Source organism: Solea senegalensis, unplaced genomic scaffold (genome assembly GCF_019176455.1).
Source record: "Solea senegalensis isolate Sse05_10M unplaced genomic scaffold, IFAPA_SoseM_1 scf7180000017390, whole genome shotgun sequence".
In the NCBI taxonomy this organism is placed as follows: domain Eukaryota; kingdom Metazoa; phylum Chordata; class Actinopteri; order Pleuronectiformes; family Soleidae; genus Solea; species Solea senegalensis.
The window spans coordinates 9818-18945 of NW_025322377.1; the positions used below are offsets into that span (position 1 = coordinate 9818).

Consider the following 9128-nt stretch of genomic DNA (forward strand, 5'->3'; position numbering starts at 1 on the left):
GCAGCAAGCCCTGAGGAAAAATCTATGTGGAAACACAAGTTTGCTATACAAACTGAAGATGGCATCTGGGGAAAAGGGGGACGCCCCATACCTCCAGCTGCCATGCTCAAGAGTTTGATTGAAGAAGCACATGGCCCCACACATGTGGGAAAACAGGAAACCATCAGACGATTAAAAGCATGGTGGCATCCATTTATTCAGAAAATGGTGGAAGACTATGTGCAACATTGTGAAGTGTGTAATACATGTACAGTGAGACCAACCCTGAAACCTGAAAAAGGGTGTAATACAAACCAAGTTTTCTTTACAGGACAGGAAGTGACCATCGACTACACAGACATGCTGGTACCTGTGAATGGGTACAGATACCTGTTGGTTATGGTTGACGCTTACTCGGGATGGCCAGAAGCATACCCCTGTAGAAAAGAGGATGCTTTAAGTGTGTGTAAACATTTGGTGAATCATTTTATTCCAACACATGGTTTTCCCAAATCCATCAAGAGTGACAATGGCACTCATTTCAAAAACAAGGATTTGGCGAAAGTTGAAGAAATGTTTGGGCTCCAACATAAATTTGGTTCAGTTTACCACCCTCAGTCACAGGGTAATGTGGAAAGAATGAATCGGACCGTAAAAGATAAATTGAACAAAATCATTGCAACAAAACAGACAAATTGGCTGACGGCCCTCCCGATGGCATTGATGTGTGTAAGAATGTCTCTTAACCCTCGAGTTGGATACTCGCCTTTTGAGCTCCATACAGGTCGCTCGTTTCCTGGACCCATGGGACTTATGACACCAACAGAAGATTTGGGTAAGAAACCGCACATCTCATATATGCCAAACGTTCAGTTCTTGGGTTCCAGATTCTCCAGGCAGACCGCCAGAGACCCAGGGCAAGGACAACCGATACACGTCACCCCTCGAGTGTACCTGAAGGTGCTGAAGAGAAAGTGGACTGAGCCACGGTGGACGGGACCATTCACAGTGACTGAGAGGACCTCACATGCCGTCCGGCTGGCCAGAAAAGGGGACACCTGGTACCATCTTTCCCAGTGCTCTCCAGACAAAGGTTCTTCACCCCCTCCTGAAGCGCCCGATAGGGAGGCACCGAACGCAGGGTCAGAATAATACCCTCGGTGTCTAATAGCCAGGTAGAACACCCAAGGCTATCCAGAAACGCACAACTGATGAAGAACGAAACATCGCTGTAATTCACATTGTATTGACACCGTCTGTGTATTCTCTTATCTGTTCCTTTAAGGCCGCCCTTGGCCAGGGGGCTGTATGGTGTATTTTCCCTGCATAAAATAATCAGGCCGCAGGTTTTCGCCCATACGAATAGCAAAGCAAGCTTGGCAGAGACTAAAACTCATTCTGTACTGCAGTTGTTATTGAATATTTGTGCATTAATCCTCTCCGTATTCACACGCTTTAAGCTATGAGACACCTATACTCTCCGATGTGTGGCATCCAACCACCGGTCAGCACTGAATGACAGGACAAAGATGTCAACTCCCACCACTGCCATTGTTATTCTTTGTTGACTGTTTGTCATTGTCACTGTTCTGTGGGGACTAATCCACCTTTTCCTGACAGGGACCAAGCGTTTAGGTTAGGGCGCCATTTAACATTTGTTTTAAAAAAAAATTTATTTTATACTATTGACAAATGTTACGTGTACATTGGTATTAAAGTGTTCAATTTTAGGTTAGGTTAGGAGCAGTTGAAGCGCAATGGAACGTCACCCCTGGCACCCGTTTCGCCGTTATGACTGGTCACTGCGCGAATCCATGTGTTTCTTGATGTTACTATCTTGTATCATAGTGTTTCCTCTTCTTTGGTGCCTGACCCCGACCTTATCACCCTCTCTCGTGACGGCTGTAGATGACTTTAAAAGGCAAAAACGGGAGGTGGTAAACCAACCTTCTGGCTGCTTAATAAAAGGTTATAGATCTATGACCCTCTGTATTCCGACAGGTACCCACTCAACCGCTGACCTGACCTGGTCATCCGTAGGATAAGCCAGAAATGGGGCTTCTATCGCCGCCTATAGATACGCTAAGTTTCCATGGTACTTAACACAGGGAGGATGGGATGACTGGCAGTGGAAGAATCTAGTGGCAGAGACTGGGGATGACTGGGGTGATTGGACCTCAGGGGAGGGACCGAAGGCATGGAGGAATCTTCTGACACTCATGAAAACGTCGACAGGACTTCGCCTTATCATAAAACCCATTACCGAATCAAAGTGCCGGGACTTCGTACTGGCACCGCATGGGGACGCCTCAACTGACCAACCATATTGGCAATTGCGCATATGTACTGGAAATTTTACTAAACCTGCGACCACAACTATTGTAAACGATGAAAACTCCCCTAACACTAGCAAAGGATCTGGGGAATTCGGACCTGCACTGATCGTGTCTAAACCATTGGACACGTCTGATGATTGGTTTCGGGCCACCACGGGCGTTGCTGCTACCGGCAATAACTGGCTACTTTTGGCTGAACAGGCGGCCAACGCGTCTAGGACCAGCTGCGTGGTCTGCATGGGATGAAGACCCCTGCTTCGCGTAGTTCCCGCCGCGTTACCAGCCAGCTGTATCATGGACGTTATGAACCGCAACAATCCCGGTAACACCAACTGTTCGTTTTGGGATTACGTTCATCCCCTTACATCGGGCGAAAAATTAAAACCGATATTCTCCACAACTGTGGCGGTGGCGAACTTCTCCTGTGTCCAGTTGACTGGTACCGGGCAATACATTGGCCGGGTGAACTCAGCACTATGCGCGTCGAACACTTCAGCTGACACCACTTTCCACCCCAAGTCTCGTAGTGACATCTGGTGGTGGTGCGGGACTGACAAACTATATGACCTAATGCCACGGAACGCATTCGGTAGCTGTGCGCTGGTTACCTTGTTGTTGCCTGTCACGATATATCCCACTTCTGCGAAAGCCCTGTTAAATCGATTGTCTAGCCTGATTCCCGAGCATTGGGGGCGGGTGAAGCGCGACAATTCCGATTCTCGCCAATGACTATCACAATCTGACCCCACATACATTGATGCCATAGGAGTTCCCCGAGGCATACCCGACGAATACAAACTCACTGACCAAGTTGCTGCTGGGTTTGAATCAATACTCTGCTGGTGGTGCACGACTAACAAAAATGTGGATCGGATTAATTACGTCCATTATAATGTACAGCGGCTCGGCAATTGGACCCAAGAAGGGTTTGCCGCGGTACACGAACAATTGAAGGACACATCCCTAATGGCGTTCCAGAATAGGATTGCTGTAGACATGCTCCTGGCTGAAAAAGGGGGTGTGTGCGCTATATTTGGCGACCAATGTTTTACATTTAACAATACGGATTCCAACGGCCGTCTCACTCAGGCACTAGACGGGTTGCGCACGTTGAATAAGAAAATGAAGGAACATTCGGGAGTGGACACTTTCATGTGGGATCAGTGGATGGACGTGTTCGGCCGCTATAAGGCTTTGGCATCTTCTGTTTTGGTCTCAATTTCCATTTTTGCGGCTGTTCTAGTTTGTTGCGGTTGTTGTTGTATTCCTTGCGCCCGGTCCCTTTGCAATCGTCTCATCACTCAGGCCGTCGAGAAACGTGACCCACCTGCTTACCAGATGTTATCTTATGACCCTCTTCCCTCCTTTGACCCTTCCCCTGACCCCACCCTTCCAGTTTAATGTATGTTGGTAGTGCCATTTTAGATCTTTGCTGCTGTTTCTGTCTTTCTGGAATTTTGTTGTTTTCTCTTGTTTATGTTGATTTCTTGTATTTAGTGTTTTGCTCATTCCTTCCACCATTTATGTTGGCCTCCTTCAGAGGCCAAAAGGGGGAATTGAAGACAGTATTTTCCCTCTGATATGACTTACATATTAATTGAAGACAGTATTTTTTCCTCTGACATGACTTACATATTATGTTTACCAGATGTACCAGTCTCATATCTTGTTTTCACTCCCTTAAACGACTTTAACTACACTTTAGCTGCACTACACTGGTGCCACAAGATTTGCATAACACCACATGATTAACTACCACATCAGCCCTAACAGACAAACGACTCCTTATAAGGACATGACTCACACGACTCAGACGACCCCCTACCACAGCTATAAGGAATTCCACACCGGACCCAGACTCCAGCTGCGACTCTCGGGTTACACTTTGTACTTTGTGCCATTTTGTAACTCAAGAATAAACAAGAACTGCTTTGCTCAAACTCAACATTGCCTCCTCCATTCTTTCCAACCGAGGATCCAAACGAACCAGAGGAAGGAACATCCTTCAGAAGGCTGTCCCAAGGTGCCTGTGCGTCAATTTAATTGCGAGCCCATGTTTCTTGTAAGGAAGCAGCAGCGGTGTAAAAGCTTACAGCACCTGGTATTCCCAGGCGGTCTCCCATCCAAGTACTAACCCTGCCCGACCCTGCTTAGCTTCCGAGATCAGACGAGATCGGGCGTGCTCAGGGTGGTATGGCCGTAAGCCGAGGGGCTGGCGACAGAGAGTGCCTTTATGGACTAGGCAAGGCCCCTGCTCGTGGAGGGGCATGTTTCTTGTACGGAAGCAGCAGTGTAAAAAGCGTGCAGCGGTGTAAAAGCTTACAGCACCTGGTATTCCCAGGCGGTCTCCCATCCAAGTACTAACCAGGCCCGACCCTGCTTGGCTTCCGAGATCAGACGAGATCGGGCGTGCTCAGGGTGGTATGGCCGTAAGCCCGGGGGTTGGGGACACAGACTGCTTTTATGGACTGGGCAAGGCCCCCTGCGCGTGGCGGGGCTCAAAAGTCAGCCTTTCGGACACACTGCACTTCAGCCTTTATCTCCACCACATGCTACACTCTAGTCCGGTATCGGGAAGCGACACCGAGATGGGCAAGCGGCTGTTGGTGCCGTCATGGCCAGTTGTTGCTGAATCTATAGGAAACGACAGCCAGGTATGCCAGTAAAAAAGGTCGAGTGTTTCCTCTCCAATGTGTGCTGGAGGTTGAAGTGGAACATAGCACAGCATTAACGAACAACTGAGTCAAGGCATTGGCCTCTGGGATTATTCATTTCCTGCACCATCAGCCAAAGAGCTGTGTCTGGCAACAGCCCCCCGGGCTTTGGCGAGTACACCTCATACTTACCTGGCAGGGGAGATACCATGATCAAGAAGGCGGTTCACCCAGGGCGAGGCTCAGCCATTGCACTCCGGCTGTGTTGACGCCTGCAAATTCCCCAAACGTGGGAGTCTTGACTGCATAATTTTTGCTAGTGGGGTGCTGCGTCCGCGCTTTCCCCCGATGATGTCGTTGTAAGCAAAGGTCAGCCGCCCGAAGTTCACCGTTGTGTGCCCATCTCCAAACTTCTCACGTCCTTGCGGAGCAACATCCCCAGTCTTTCCAAGTTGCTGGGAGCGTGATGGTTGTGGGTGTTGTCTTTCAGCTCAAAGCAAATGTCACGCTCCCTTTCCCAACTCTTTGTAGAAGAACTCGATTGTTGGAGATGGATCCATGGCCATCATGCCAAGGGTAAATACTTTGGCGCTTGCTCTGTTCACTCCGTGCAGTGACCTGATGTTGAAGTGATGCCAGGAGCAACTCACCATTTCAGAAGCCCGGATGAGGTGGGAAATGGCCCGGCAGTTTGTACTGCTCAGTGTGACACGGAGCTGCTTTGCTCATGCACTCACGTCTACCACTAAATGTTGGAGGTGTGCCAGTGAGCGAGGAATGTGCCACAGCCTCAGCGACTGATAGAAAACTGCAGCACACAACCGACAGTAGGAAAGCGCTTCCAAACATGCAGTCAAATCTGGGCGGTTTATTGGCCGACTAAGCAAAAACGTTGAAGGAAGGCCATCCCAAGGTGGCCGGCCGGCCGGCCGACCGAGACTGTGGCGACTCCGGCGGATAGACTCCTCGGCTGCTCTCCAGGACAGGGGCTACGTTGACTCTGGTTTCTCTTCAAAATGCACAAGTCTTTCGCCTTTTACTAAAGACTTCCGTGGAGAGGGACGTTCAAGAGTTTAAGTTATTTTTGGTGGGCTTTGCTGTAAGGCTGCGCCCTTTGAGTGTGTCAAATGTCAAGCAGCTGTCTGTCAAGGCTCAGAGGTGCACTTAGGTCAACCTTGGGGCGGAGGTGATCAGCAGCAGCAGCCTTTGTTATGCGCCCTTAAAAACATGGCACCACAACAACTGACTTGTGTGCCAAGATCTTGGGTTGACCCCAGACACCTGTGGGCCATCGCTTCTCGGCCTTTTGGCTAAGATCAAGTGTAGTATCTGTTCTTATCAGTTTAATCTCTGATATGGCCTCTATATGGGGATTAAATATTAAATGCATTTTTGAGCAGTGGGAGGTGAAAACTGGGGCTTGCTCTCTTCACTCCTTGCAGTGACCTGGTATTGCAGTGCCACCAGGAACGGTGCACCATTCTCTTTTTTCTGTGAAAAGCAAAGCGAAGCTGAAACCAGAAAGACATCAACCCGTGCCTGTGCGTCAATTTAATTGCGAGCCCATGTTTCTTGTAAGGAAGCAGCAGCAGCAGCAGCGTAAAAGCTTACAGCACCTGGTATTCCCAGGCGGTCTCCCATTCAAGTACTAACCCGGCCCGACCCTGCTTAGCTTCCGAGATCAGACGAGATGGGGCGTGCTCAGGGTGGTATGGCCGTAAGCCGAGGGGCTGGCGACAGAGAGTGCCTTTATGGACTAGGCAAGGCCCCTGCTCGTGGAGGGGCATGTTTCTTGTAAGGAAGCAGCAGTGTAAAAGCGTGCAGCGGTGTAAAAGCTTACAGCACCTGGTATTCCCAGGCGGTCTCCCATTCAAGTACTAACCAGGCCCGACCCTGCTTGGCTTCCGAGATCAGACGAGATCGGGCGTGCTCAGGGTGGTATGGCCGTAAGCCGGGGGGTTGGGGACACAGACTGCTTTTATGGACTGGGCAAGGCCCCCTGCGCGTGGAGGGGCTCAAAAGTCAGCCTTTCGGACACACTGCACTTCAGCCTTTATCTCCACCACATGCTACACTCTAGTCCAGTATCGGGAAGCGACACCGAGATGGGCAAGCGGCTGTTGGTGCCGTCATGTCCAGTTGTTGCTGAATCTATAGGAAACGACAGCCAGGTATGCCAGTAAAAAAGGTCGAGTGTTTCCTCTCCAATGTGTGCTGGAGGTTGAAGTTGAACATAGCACAGCATTAACGAGCAACTGAGTCAAGGCATTGGCCTCTGGGATTATTCATTTCCTGCACCATCAGCCAAAGATCTGTGTCTGGCAACAGCCACCCGGTGTTTGGCGAGTACACCTCATACTTACCTGGCAGGGGAGATACCATGATCAAGAAGGCGGTTCACCCAGGGCGAGGCTCAGCCATTGCACTCCGGCTGTGTTGACCCCTGCAAATTCCCCAAACGTGGGAGTCTTGACTGCAAAATTTTTGCTAGTGGGGTGCTGCGTCCGCGCTTTCCCCCGATGATGTCGTTGTAAGCAAAGGTCAGCCGCCCGAAGTTCAGCGTTGTGTGCCCATCTCCAAACTTCTCACGTCCTTGCGGAGCAACATCCCCAGTCTTTCCAAGTTGCTGGGAACGTGATGGTTGTGGGTGTTGTCTTTCAGCTCAAAGCAAATATCACGCTCCCTTTCCCAACTCTTTGTAGAAGAACTCGATTGTTGGAGATGGATCCATGGCCATCATGCCAAGGGTTAATACTTTGGCGCTTGCTCTGTTCACTCCGTGCAGTGACCTGATGTTGAAGTGATGCCAGGAGCAACTCACCATTTCAGAAGCCCGGATGAGGTGGAAATGGCCCGGCAGTTTGTACTGCTCAGTGTGACACGGAGCTGCTTTGCTCATGCACTCACGTCTACCACTAAATGTTGGAGGTGTGCCAGGGAGCGAGGAATGGGCCACAGCCTCAGCGACTGATAGAAAACTGCAGCGCACAACCGACAGTAGGAAAGCGCTTCCAAACATGCAGTCAAATCTGGGCGGTTTCTTGGCCGACTAAGCAAAAACGTTGAAGGAAGGCCGTCCCAAGGTGGCCGGCCGGCCGGCCGACCGAGACTGTGGTGACTCCGGCGGATAGACTCCTCGGCTGCTCTCAGGACAGGGGCTACGTTGACTCTGGTTTCTCTTCAAAATGCACAAGTCTTTCGCCTTTTACTAAAGACTTCCGTGGAGAGGGACGTTCAAGAGTTTGAGTTATTTTTGTTGGGCTTTGCTGTAAGGCTGCGCCCTTTGAGTGTGTCAAATGTCAAGCAGCTGTCTGTCAAGGCTCAGAGGTGCACTTAGGTCAACCTTGGGGCGGAGGTGATCAGCAGCAGCAGCCTTTGTTATGCGCCCTTAAAAACATAGCACCACAACAACTGACTTGTGTGCCAAGATCTTGGGTTGGCCCCAGACACCTGTGGGCCATCGCTTCTCGGCCTTTTGGCTAAGATCAAGTGTAGTATCTGTTCTTATCAGTTTAATATCTGATATGTCCTCTATATGGGGATTAAATATTAAATGCATTTTTGAGCAGTGGGAGGTGAAAACTGGGGCTTGCTCTCTTCACTCCTTGCATTGACCTGGTATTGCAGTGCCACCAGGAGCGGTGCACCATTCTCTTTTTTCTGTGAAAAGCAAAGCGAAGCTGAAACCAGAAAGACATCAACCCGTGCCTGTGCGTCAATTTAATTGCGAGCCCATGTTTCTTGTAAGGAAGCAGCAGCAGCGGCGTAAAATCTTACAGCACCTGGTATTCCCAGGCGGTCTCCCATCCAAGTACTAACCAGTCCCGACCCTGCTTTGCTTCCGAGATCAGACGAGCTTGGTGCTTTTATTATCAAAAATACTTTCAAAAACATAAATTGACAAACAAATGCATTAAAAGGTATTTAGAAAAAATTAAATAGAGTACTCATGTACATAAAACAACTGATTAAGGAGAACTAAACTGTGATCCATCACAAAAGACAAGCATTAACACAACAGGAAACAAGGGAGAAAAAAAATAAATAAAAAAAATAAATAAATAAATAAAAATAAAAATAAAAATAAAAATAAAAAAACGGAACAGAAAGTTAGAAGCCAAAAACTATGTTGTCATCAGTCACAGACTCAAACAATATT

At 49.1% G+C, this 9128-nt stretch overlaps 10 non-coding genes across 10 annotated transcripts; 6 read left to right on the plus strand and 4 right to left on the minus strand.

Annotated features, from left to right (window-relative positions):
* Positions 1-4401: 4401 nt before the first annotated feature.
* LOC122764420 lies at positions 4402-4520 on the minus strand. The gene has a single exon (XR_006359678.1). It is a non-coding gene; the product is annotated as a 5S ribosomal RNA (ribosomal RNA).
* A 111-nt stretch (positions 4521-4631) lies between these two features.
* Positions 4632-4750, minus strand: LOC122764412. The gene has a single exon (XR_006359670.1). It is a non-coding gene; the product is annotated as a 5S ribosomal RNA (ribosomal RNA).
* Positions 4751-5153: 403 nt separating this feature from the next.
* LOC122764414 lies at positions 5154-5317 on the plus strand. The gene has a single exon (XR_006359672.1). It is a non-coding gene; the product is annotated as a U1 spliceosomal RNA (small nuclear RNA).
* Positions 5318-5964: 647 nt separating this feature from the next.
* Positions 5965-6077, plus strand: LOC122764417. Its single transcript, XR_006359675.1, has one exon. It is a non-coding gene; the product is annotated as a U5 spliceosomal RNA (small nuclear RNA).
* A 182-nt stretch (positions 6078-6259) lies between these two features.
* On the plus strand, positions 6260-6452 carry LOC122764416. Its single transcript, XR_006359674.1, has one exon. It is a non-coding gene; the product is annotated as a U2 spliceosomal RNA (small nuclear RNA).
* Positions 6453-6573: 121 nt separating this feature from the next.
* LOC122764421 lies at positions 6574-6692 on the minus strand. Its single transcript, XR_006359679.1, has one exon. It is a non-coding gene; the product is annotated as a 5S ribosomal RNA (ribosomal RNA).
* Positions 6693-6802: 110 nt separating this feature from the next.
* LOC122764419 lies at positions 6803-6921 on the minus strand. Its single transcript, XR_006359677.1, has one exon. It is a non-coding gene; the product is annotated as a 5S ribosomal RNA (ribosomal RNA).
* Positions 6922-7324: 403 nt separating this feature from the next.
* LOC122764413 lies at positions 7325-7488 on the plus strand. Its single transcript, XR_006359671.1, has one exon. It is a non-coding gene; the product is annotated as a U1 spliceosomal RNA (small nuclear RNA).
* A 645-nt stretch (positions 7489-8133) lies between these two features.
* On the plus strand, positions 8134-8246 carry LOC122764418. The gene has a single exon (XR_006359676.1). It is a non-coding gene; the product is annotated as a U5 spliceosomal RNA (small nuclear RNA).
* A 182-nt stretch (positions 8247-8428) lies between these two features.
* Positions 8429-8621, plus strand: LOC122764415. Its single transcript, XR_006359673.1, has one exon. It is a non-coding gene; the product is annotated as a U2 spliceosomal RNA (small nuclear RNA).
* Positions 8622-9128: the final 507 nt, after the last annotated feature.